Genomic DNA, 12,573 nt, shown 5'->3' on the forward strand with positions numbered 1-12,573 from the left:
TAGGGGAAACAAACTCACCAATGCTCCAAAAACTGGCTCAAATCTATATCTTGGCCTGTTTGTACCATCTGGGCTTTATTCAGCCCCCCAAATGCCTGACCTTCTGTCCCCCTCACTTTCCTCTCACACACCTGGGATATAAAAATACATGTTATTTATATAGTGAATAAAGTCCCCCCTCTTGTAAAATATAAGGAAATTATAAGTCACAGAGGAGTTTCATGATCATATAAAAGTACGAGGCTGAAGGCCGAGTTATACAGGTCATGGAACTCCGAGGTAACTTATAATATCCTTATATTTTACAACTGGGGGAACTTTATTTATTATAATACACAAGACTCATGTGAGTCATGTGATAGAAATGACATCAGAACTCACCGTTTATAACTGATGACATCAGAACTCACCGTTAATTTACAGGATATTCATGGCTTTTGCGTATTATAATAATAATAATATAGGGGCATCTCCATTCCCAAAAGTCTACTAGAAAATCATATAAACATGAAATAAACCCAATAGGCTGGTTTTGCTTCCAATAAGGATTAATTATATCTTAGTTGGGATCAAGTACAAGGTACAGGTATGGGATCTGTTATCCGGAATGCTCGGGACCTGCGGTTTTCCAGATTTCTGTAATTTGGATCTCCATACCTTAAGTCTACTAGAAAATCATATAAACATGAAATAAACCCAATAGGCTGGTTTTGCTTCCAATAAGGATTAATTATTTCTTAGTTGATATCAAGTACAGGTATGGGACCTGTTATCCAGAATGCTTAGGACCTGCTGTTTTCTGGATAATGGATCTTTCCGTAATTTGGATCTTCATACCTTAAATCTACTAGAAAATCATATAAACATGAAATAAAGCCAATAGGCTGGTTTTGCCTCCAATAAGGATTAATTATATCTTAGTTGGGATCAAGTACAAGCGACTGTTTTATTATTACACAGAAAAAGGAAATCATTTTTATAAATTTGGATTATTTAGATAAAATGGAGTCTATGGAATTAGTTCATTCTGTAATTCAGAGCTTTCTGGGTAACAGATCCCATCCCTGTATAGACAGTCTATCAATCATATTCTACAGCTGATGACAATATGGCTAAAGTGCTCAGGGTTTCATAGCCACAATTATATATATATATATCTATATAGACCCTGAGGTGCATATGGATCCTGTCCCCACACCTGATTGGCCATTAGCTCACTAGTCTGTCTCCTTCTTTTCCATATCAATAAAAGTTGACCAATCACAAGAGGACTTTCCAATCCATGTTAAAGACTGCCTGTCAACAACATAACCCATTACCTAGACTCTATGGCAATTTGACATTGCCGCTATCCCGTAAAAACCTAGGGAGAGAACAACCCACCAAGTCTCCTTCATTTCCATATCAGTCAAAGTTGACCAATCACAAGAGGACTTTCCAATCCAGGTCAACAACATAGCCCTTTGCCTAGACTCTATGGCAATTTGACATTGCCGCTATCCCGTAATGCCACAGGGAGAGAACAACCCACCAAGTCTCCTTCATTTCCATATCAATAAAAGTTGACCAATCACAAGAGGACTTTCCAAATCAAGGTCAAATACTGCCTGTCAACAACATAGCCCATTACCTAGACTCTATGGCAATTTGACATTGCCACTATCCCGTAATACCATAGGGAGAGAAAAAACGGCAAAGTCTTCTTCATTTCCATATCGGTCAAGGTTGACCAATCACAAGAGAACTTTCCAATCCAGGTCAAGGACTGCCTATCAACAACATAACCCTTTGCTAGACTCTATGACAATTTGACATTGCCGCTATCCCGTAATACCATAGGGAGAGAAAAAACGGCAAAGTCTTCTTCATTTCCATATCAGTCAAAGTTGACCAATCACAAGAGGACTTTCCAATCCATGTTAAAGACTGCCTGTCAAACAACATAGCCTTTTGCCTACTATAGATTCCTCCTTGCCATACAAAGAATCGGAAGACCCACAGCCTTCTATGACAAGAGCTGTCAGTCCCATATCCCTTTGCCTAGGCTCTATAGCAAATTAGCCATTGCCTAAGCACTCCCATGATAAAAGCTAACATTCCAACACGTAGTCTTGTGCTGACCTGTGCCTAGTAAGCCTCAACTTCCCTATCCCGTAATACCATAGGGAGAGAAAAAAAACGGCAAAGTCTTCTTCATTTCCATATCGGTCAAAGTTGATCAATCACAAGAGGACTTTCCAATCCATGTTAAAGACTGCCTGTCAAACAACATAGCCTTTTGCCTACTATAGATTCCTCCTTGCCATACAAAGAATAGGAAGAACCACAGCCTTCTATGACAAGAGCTGTCAGTCCCATATCCCTTTGCCTAGGCTCTATGGCAAATTAGCCATTGCCTAAGCACTCCCATGACAAAAGCTAACATTCTAACACATTACCATGTGTTGACCTGTGCCTAGTAAGCCTCAACTTCCCTATCCCGTAATACCATAGGGAGAGAAAAAACGGCAAAGTCTTCTTCATTTCCATATCGGTCAAAGTTGACCAATCACAAGAGGACTTTCCAATCCAGGTCAAGGACTGCCTGTCAACAACATAACCCTTTGCCTAGACTCTATGACAATTTGACATTGCCGCTATCCCGTAAAACCTTAGGGAGAGAAAAAACTCCAAAGTCTTCTTCATTTCCATATCGGTCAAAGTTGACCAATCACAAGAGGACTTTGCAATCCATGTTAAAGACTGCCTGTCAAAAAACATAGCCTTTTGCCTACTATAGATTCCTCCTTGCCATACAAAGAATAGGAAGACCCACAGCCTTCTATGACAAGAGCTGTCAGTCCCATATCCCTATGCCTAGGCTCTATGGCAAATTAGCCATTTTTTTTTTTTTTATAGCTGTACCTATAAAATAGGCACGCTTTCTTTATTTTTGAAAAAAAATTTCAAATGGAACAAACATTTTAGAAAAATTACATATTTTACAATATATTCAACATTACAATAGTTCAAATTACATAGGCCCATTTCTTTACATACCATTTCTTTGCTAAAACATTATCACGTTTTTTGTCAATTAGGTAATATAAATACATTTCACTAAAAGCAAGACTTAAAACATTGTTTACAGATAAAATCTTATTTTGAAAAACGAGGATATTTCTGGCCTTCCATAGCGCTTCTTTACAACAGTTGATTATTTTCCATGCAATAAGTTTTTGATCATAAAAGGGACAGTCCAGTAAACCGTACAAAATCATAAAATAGTCCATGTTGTTTGCATTTAAAATTTTTAAAAGAAGAGGGTTGATTTTAGTCCATAGTTCTTTTGCAAATTTGCAAGTCCATAAAAGATGAAGAACAGTCTCCTCTTCGCTGCAGCAATCCCTTGGACATTTGGAAATTTTTACTATACCCCGCTTATACTGGAAAGCTCTACATGGTAGACATTGATGAATACACATCCATGAAAAGTCTTTTTGTACATTAAAACAATGTGTAAAATTAACCATTTTCCAAATTTCTTTGCTTTTTATTTCATTAAAATTACCCACTTAAGAAATGTCAGCCTCTTGTTTCAAATTACTTAACAATTTTTTCCCATCTGATAAAACCTTAAACTCTTTTCCTTTTAAGTTGTATAAAGACACAATTTTTTCCAAAATCTTGTAACTTTATGGTAACTTAAAAGCATATGGACAACTCAAAACCGTTTTAAACCAACCACATTTTCTCATAAAAAAAAACAGTATTAAAACGGATAAAAAAGGACCAATAGTTATCTTTAAAAAGAGCATTTAGACACATAGTAAAAAATCTAAGTAAAAGGAATGCCTTAAAATCTGGAAAATCTTTTCCACCTTTTTCTTTGGTTTTTACCACAATTTCTCTTTTGAGTTTTTCAGCTTTTGAACTCCAAAAGAAAGTAAAACAAACCCTTGTAATTTTTTTTAGAAGATATTCTGGGGGAGGGAAAACCAGACTTAAATACAGCAAAATTGGTAAAATGACCATTTTGATAATTAAAATTTTTCCTTCCATTGACAAAGTCCTCAAACCCCACATACAAACTTTTTGATTTATCTTTTTTGCTACAAGATCCCAGCTCTCAAGACCATTGTTGAAACCATCAAAAATAACACCTAAATTTGTAATTTTTTCTGATACAGGCACCGGGACGTCCCTTAAATCCAGATTTCCAAGGTTCAAAATTAAACTCTTATTTAAGTTAATTTTAAAACCGGAAGCACAAGAAAAAAACTGGATTTGCCTTAAAACTTTTTTCAACGAAAGGATATCTTTACAAAAGAAAATCACATCATCCATATAAGCAGATATTTTTGCTTCTACCCCACCTCCACCCGGCAAAGACACACCACGTATTTGTTTGTCTTTACGAATTGAGCATAACAAAGGTTCTAGAGCACATATAAAAAGTAAAGGTGACAAAGGACATCCCTGTTTTACTCCAGACTTAAAAAAAATGTCTTTTGTTGTAAAACCATTTACTAAAATCTTACTTGAACAGTCAGTATAAAAGGATTTTACACACAATTAAATAAAACAGGGATACCCATATGACTTAAAACTTTAAAAAGATAAGAATGTGAAACCATATCAAAAGCTTTTTCGAAATCCACCGACAAAATTGCAAGGTTATCTTTCCTATCTTTAGCATCCTCAATGATATCCTTTATGAGATTAAGGTTTTCCCATACACTTCTACCTGGAACGCCACAGACTTGGTTTGCGTGAATCAACTTTTCAATAACCATTTTTAATCGGTTTGCGCATATTTTTGCAAAAATTTTGTAGTCACAATTCAACAAAGTTACTGGTCTCCAATTTTTTAAGTTTGATTTCTCACCTTTTTTATACAATAGCGTGACTACACCTTTTTTCCATGACACTGGTAGAATATTTGAATTAAAAACCTCTAAAAACATTGATAATAAATCTTCTTTAAGAATATCATAAAAAACCACATAAAATTCAATTGGTATACCATCGTCCCCGGGGACTTTACCTTTTTTAAAACCTTTAATTGCATCTAAAACCTCCTGTTTGTTTAAAGACCTGGATAAAAACCTTTGAGAAACATCATCCAGTTTATGCTCAATTTGTTTTAATGAATCTTCAACAAAATACTCATCAATTTTTTTTTCCTTAAAAAGATCAGAATAGAATTCATTAACCTTCCTTATAATACCTTGTGAATCTGATACCCCATCAACATTAATAATAAAACCACGATTTTCAACTTTTTTCTTAAAAAAATATCTGGAACATGTTTCATTTTCTTCTATATGTTTGACTCTTGAATTGAAAATGATTTCTTTACCTTTTTGTTTCAGACATTTAGAAATTTCCTTTTTTAATTCCACAATGTCACTTGAAACCTCAATACCACAGCTTTCCATTTTATAGAGTGCTTGTAAGCGACAATTAAATCCCTTCTTTGCTTGGCCTTCCGAATGCCAACTTTAATGAAAAAATGTTTTATCTTTTTTTTCATTTGTTCCCACCATATACAATACGAAGTATTTGCATTTTTCCTTTTCTTACAATTTTCATAAAACTTTTTAAAATCTGTTATAACCGTTACATCATCTAAAAGGGATATATTCATTTTCCAAGCAGGTTTTCCCTTAAAACTTTTAGTACCTGTTTTGATACCAAAAGATAAAATCTTGTGATCGGAAAAAACATTGGTTAAAAGTTTACAAGAAATTGGTTGAACATTTTTGGAGGTAAAAACAAAATCTATCCTGGAGCTATACAAGGAATTGCTCCAGGTAACTCCATCTTCTTCCGGTAAATCCTTATTACAAAGCTTATAAACATCATTTAAGTTAAAATCAGAAACAATATTTTTTAACATTGCAGATGATTTGTCATAACTCCGGTTTTTAGATTGTTTAAAACGTTTTTCCCCCTTAAGAATACAATTAAAATCACCAGCTAAAACCAAAGGGCAAGAATTATCAATAAATAAAGGTAAAATTTCCAACATTTCAGATCTTTCTACCCTATCTGGTGACCCATAAACATTTAAAAATTGCCATTTGACACCATCAATAAAAACTTTAACCAATAAAATCCTGCCTGGTAAAATTTCTTGTTTAAAATCCACAGTAAAATTTCCCTTAAAAAGTATGGCAATTCCCGCACAAGAAGATGTATTGGAGCCAGACCACACTGAAGGCCCATATACCCAGTCATCTTCATATTTTTTATAATTCAAGCTATGCGGAATGCCACACTCCTGTAAAAAGAATACAGATGCGGTTAAAACAGATAAAAAGCTAAAAAGAGCAGATCTTCGAACCTTGGACTTTAACCTTCTTACATTAAAAGAAATACCATTAACCGATGACATCTCAATCAATTAAAAGACATAAAAAAGACCATTTAAACCTTCTCATTTTCACCGGTCATGTCACCGGAACTAGATTCTTCTATTTCCCCAGATTCAACAGTGCAGAGTGTTGATGTTGGGGAACTTCCACTCTCACTGATATCAAAAAAACCCTCAAAAAAAGGAGCTGGCCCATAATGTGACAAAACAGACCCTACATTTTCTTCGTCAGCTGGCTTTTTTCCTTCCTGGAAAAAGGATGTCCCTTCCCCAACCCCATCACCTCCCACCAAAGGGTCTTCTGGGTTCAAGTTGGGTGTTTGCATCACTGAAGGAATTTTTGCCAGCTGACTCACTGAAGTCTCAGGGATCATGGAAGTCTCAGGGCCCTTTTCCTCTGTGCTGAAAGAAGAAGGGACTGTAACTGAATGCTCACCTTCTGTACTTTGGCCGGGCTCATCCTGCTTGTCTTTTGCCGTACGCCGTCTTTTAATTTTAACCTCTGGGTTTATCTCTGGTAATTGAATGGCAGCTGGTTCAGCATCATCCGACTTCCCAGCAACCCCTACAACAAGGGGGGGTACTCTCGTCTGCTGTCCGCTGGCTGCCATTCGTTTCTGTTTACGCTTCTTCTTTTTGGAGGTCAAAACAGGTTGGAACTCTTCCTCAATTGGATCAGATAACTCTGTATCCTTGTCTGCCGGTGACTGCTCTTCCGAAGGAGGAGGTTGGGCCACAGGAGCTGAGGACACCACCACTGGAGTAGACACAGGAACAGAAACAGGAACAGGCAAAGCAGAGACAGGTTTGGGTGCTCTTAGAGGGCAGTCCCAGAAAAGATGACCAGTCTTTAAACACAGTCTACATTCCTTACTTTTACCTTTAGGACACTCCTTGTCCGGATGTTCCTGGCTGCCACACCTTGTGCAGAGAGCTTCACAGTCCTCCTGCAGGTGTCCATGCTGTTTACACTTTCGGCAGAAAAGTGGCATTCCTGTGTAAAACAAATCTCCATTTACAGTTCCCAACCTAATTCTGCTAGGGGGGTGTTTCTTCCCTTCGTATCCATTTGGGTCTTTAACAAAAGTAACTTGGTACCGCCATTTACAAGTCCAGAAACCAAATTGATTGCTAATTTTACCCAGGTTTTTAATGTCTTTGAAAAAATTCCCTAAAAAGGTTCGAATTACATGTTCTGGGACAAAAGGGGAATACATTTTAACCACTAAAATAACGCTTTCGTCTGGAAAATGTGGTATTACATGTACACCCTTTAGGACAGGACTTCCTTTTGAGGTTTCGGCTTTGCGAACAAAGTCTTTGTATATTCCTTCTTCAGTGAAAGTAATATCAAAAATTCCTCTTTTAGGATAGTCCTGTATTGACAATACCTCAGTCTTTTGGATGGAGAAAAGATTGAAAAGAATATCCTCCACCACGTATCTGAGTCAACGAACATCTGCTCCTCCGTCTTTGTACTGGATCCGAACGGTGTTCTTTAGCCGAGCATAGGCAGGAACTACATCGGAATCAGGATCCATGATGATCGAAGGGCAGACCAGCACTCGTCAGTGAAAAAAAGGGATTGCGACTTGTTAATCAGAGGAATGCCCCCTCCCCAATTGCAGCATGCAGGTGAAGTACACTAAAAGTGGGCGATCCTACGAAGGCAGAGGAGGGGGGTCTCCGAGAACCAAAATGGCCAAGAAGCAAGAAATTACTGTCCCATCAATCAGGATAACAGCGGGGCGTCGTCTCTCATTTCTCCGAGGAATGCCCCCTCCCCAATTGCAGCATGCAGGTGAAGTCCACCATATGGTGGGCGATCCCGCCAAGGCAGAGGAGGGGGGGGTCTCAGAATTCTAATCAGCCAAGGTGTCAAGTATTGCTACCATTCACACTTAACCAAAAAGCCGAGAAACGACAATGTGTGGAACAGCAAACCATGATATAATCTAACATTCCCACACATTGCCATGTGTTGACCTGTGCCTAGTAACTTCCCTATCCCGTATAACCATAGGGAGAGAAAAAACGGCAAAGTCTTCTTCATTTCCATATCGGTCAAAGTTGACCAATCACAAAAGGACTTTCCAATCCAGGTCAAGGACTGCCTGTCAACAACATAACCCTTTGCCTAGACTCTATGACAATTTGACATTGCCGCTATCCCATAATACCATAGGGAGAGAAAAAAACGGCAAAGTCTTCTTCATTTCCATATCAGTCAAAGTTGACCAATCACAAGAAGACTTTCCAATCCATATTAAAGACTGCCTGTCAAACAACATAGCCTTTTGCCTACTATAGATTCCTCCCTGCCATACAAAGAATAGGAAGACCCACAGCCTTCTATGACAAGAGCTGTCAGTCACATGGCCCTTTGCCTAGGCTCTATGGCAAATTAGCCATTGCCTAAGCACTCCCATGATAAAATCTAACATTCCAAAACATAGCCATGTGTTGACCTGTGCCTAGTAAGCCTCAACTTCCCTATCCCGTAATACCATAGGGAGAGAAAAAAACAGCAAAGTCTTCTTCATTTCCATATCGGTCAAAGTTGGCCAATCACAGAGGACTTTCCTAACCTGTCTGCCTGTCAAACAACATAGCCTTTTGCCTAATATAGATTCCTCCCTGCCATACAAAGAATAGGAAGACTTCTATGACAAGAGCTTTCAGTCCCATATCCCTTTGCCTAGGCTCTATGGCAAATTAGCCATTGCCTAAACACTCCCATGATAACAGCTAACATTCCAACACATGGCCATGTGTTGACCTGTGCCTAGTAAGCCTCAACTTCCCTATCCCGTAATACCATAGGGAGAGAAAAAACGGCAAAGTCTTCTTCATTTCCATATCGGTCAAAGTTGGCCAATCACAAGAGGACTTTCCAATCCATGTTAAAGACTGACTGTCAAACAACATAGCCTTTTGCCTAATATAGATTACTGCCTGCCATATAAAGAATAGAAAGACCCACAGCCTTCTATGACAAGAGCTGTCAGTCCCATATCCCTTTGCCTAGGATCTATAGCAAATTAGCCATTGCCTAAGCACTCCCATGATAAAAGCTAACATTCCAACACATTGCCATGTGTTGACCTGTGCCTAGTAAGCCTCAACTTCCCTATGCCGTAATACCATAGGGAGAGAAAAAACGGCAAATTCTTCTTCATTTCCATATCGGTCAAAGTTGGCCAATCACAAGAGGACTTTCAAATCCATGTTAAAGACTGCCTGTCAAACAACATAGCCTTTTGCCTAATATAGATTCCTCCCTGCCATACAAAGAATAGGAAGACCCACAGCCTTCTATGACAAGAGCTGTCAGTCCCATATCCCTTTGCCTAGGCTCTATGGCAAATTAGCCATTGCCTAAGCACTCCCATGATAAAGTTAACATTCCAACACATTACCATGTGTTGACCTGTGCCTAGTAAGCCTCAACTTCCCTATGCCGTAATACCATAGGGAGAGAAAAAACGGCAAAGTCTTCATCATTTCCATATCGGTCAAAGTTGACCAATCACAAGAGGACTTTCCAATCCAGGTCAAGGACTACCTGTCAACAACATAACCCTTTGCCTAGACTCTATGACAATTTGACATTACCGCTATCCCGTCATAACATAGGGAGAGAAAAAACTGCAAAGTCTTCTTCATTTCCATATCGGTCAAAGTTGGCCAATCATAAGAGGACTTTCCAATCCATGTTAAAGACTGCCTGTCAAACAACATAGCCTTTTGCCTACTATAGATTCCTCCCTGCCATACAAAGAATAGGAAGACCCACAGCCTTCTATGACAAGAGCTGTCAGTCACATGGCCCTTTGCCTAGGCTCTATGGCAAATTAGCCATTGCCTAAGCACTCCCATGATAAAAGCTAACATTCCAACACATGGTCTTGTGCTGACCTGTGCCTAGTAAGCCTCAACTTCCCTATCCCGTACTACCATAGGGAGAGAAAAAACGGCAAAGTCTTCTTCATTTCCAGATCGGTCAAAGTTGACCAATCACAAAAGGACTTTCCAATCCAGGTCAAGGACTGCCTGTCAACAACATAACCCTTTGCCTAGGCTCTATGACAATTTGACATTGCCGCTATCCCATAATACCATAGGGAGAGAAAAAAACGGCAAAGTCTTCTTCATTTCCATATCAGTCAAAGTTGACCAATCACAAGAAGACTTTCCAATCCATATTAAAGACTGCCTGTCAAACAACATAGCCTTTTGCCTACTATAGATTCCTCCCTGCCATACAAAGAATAGGAAGACCCACAGCCTTCTATGACAAGAGCTGTCAATCACATGGCCCTTTGCCTAGGCTCTATGGCAAATTAGCCATTGCCTAAGCACTCCCATGATAAAAGCTAACATTCCAACACGTGGTCTTGTGCTGACCTGTGCCTAGTAAGCCTCAACTTCCCTATCCCGTACTACCATAGGGAGAGAAAAAACGGCAAAGTCTTCTTCATTTCCATATCAGTCAAAGTTGACCAATCACAAAAGGACTTTCCAATCCAGGTCAAGGACTGCCTGTCAACAACATAACCCTTTGCCTAGACTCTATGACAATTTGACATTGCCGCTATCCCATAATACCATAGGGAGAGAAAAAAACGGCAAAGTCTTCTTCATTTCCATATCAGTCAAAGTTGACCAATCACAAGAAGACTTTCCAATCCATATTAAAGACTGCCTGTCAAACAACATAGCCTTTTGCCTACTATAGATTCCTCCTTGCCATACAAAGAATAGGAAGACCCACAGCCTTCTATGACAAGAGCTGTCAGTCACATGGCCCTTTGCCTAGGCTCTATGGCAAATTAGCCATTGCCTAAGCACACCCATGATAAAATCTAACATTCCAACACATTACCATGTGTTGACCTGTGCCTAGTAAGCCTCAACTTCCCTATGCCGTAATACCATAGGGAGAGAAAAAACGGCAAATTCTTCTTCCTTTCCATATCGGTCAAAGTTGGCCAATCACAAGAGGACTTTCAAATCCATGTTAAAGACTGCCTGTCAAACAACATAGCCTTTTGCCTACTATAGATTCCTCCCTGCCATACAAAGAATAGGAAGACCCACAGCCTTCTATGACAAGAGCTGTCAGTCACATGGCCCTTTGCCTAGGCTCTATGGCAAATTAGCCATTGCCTAAACACACCCATGATAAAATCTAACATTCCAACACATGGCCATGTGTTGACCTGTGCCTAGTAAGCCTCAACTTCCCTATCCCGTAATACCATAGGGAGAGAAAAAACAGCAAAGTCTTCTTCATTTCCATATCGGTCAAAGTTGGCCAATCACAGAGGACTTTCCTAACCTGTCTGCCTGTCAAACAACATAGCCTTTTGCCTACTATAGATTCCTCCCTGCCATATAAAGAATGGAAAGACCCACAGCCTTCTATGACAAGAGCTGCCAGTCCCATATCCCTTTGCCTAGGCTCTATGGCAAATTAGCCATTGCCTAAGCACTCCCATGATAAAAGCTAACATTCCAACACATTACCATGTGCTGACCTGTGCCTAGTAAGCCTCAACTTCCCTATGCCGTAATACCATAGGGAGAGAAAAAACAGCAAAGTCTTCTTCATTTCCATATCGGTCAAAGTTGACCAATCACAAAAGGACTTTCCAATCCATGTCAAGGACTGCCTGTCAACAACATAGCCCTTTGCCTAGACTCTATGACAATTTGACATTGCCGCTATCCCGTAATACCATAGGGAGAGAAAAAACGGCAAAGTCTTCTTCATTTCCATATCGGTCAAAGTTGGCCAATCACAAGAGGACTTTCCAATCCATGTTAAAGACTGCCTGTCAAACAACATAGCCTTTTGCCTACTATAGATTACTGCCTGCCATATAAAGAATAGAAAGACCCACAGCCTTCTATGACAAGAGCTGTCAGTCCCATATCCCTTTGCCTAGGCTCTATGGCAAACTAGCCATGGCCTAAGAACTCCCATGATAAAAGCTAACATTCCAACACATAGCCATGTGTTGACCTGTGCCTAGTAAGTCTCAACTTCCCTATCCCGTAATACCATAGGGAGAGAAAAAACGGCAAAGTCTTCTTCATTTCCATATCAGTCAAAGTTGACCAATCACAAGTGGACTTTTTTTTTTTCAATTTCAATTAAGTTTTTAAACTCAAAACAATAATTAATATTAATTAATAACCCAATACCAGAA

This window comes from Xenopus laevis, chromosome 7L (assembly GCF_017654675.1).
Source record: "Xenopus laevis strain J_2021 chromosome 7L, Xenopus_laevis_v10.1, whole genome shotgun sequence".
Classification (NCBI taxonomy): Eukaryota; Metazoa; Chordata; class Amphibia; order Anura; family Pipidae; genus Xenopus; species Xenopus laevis.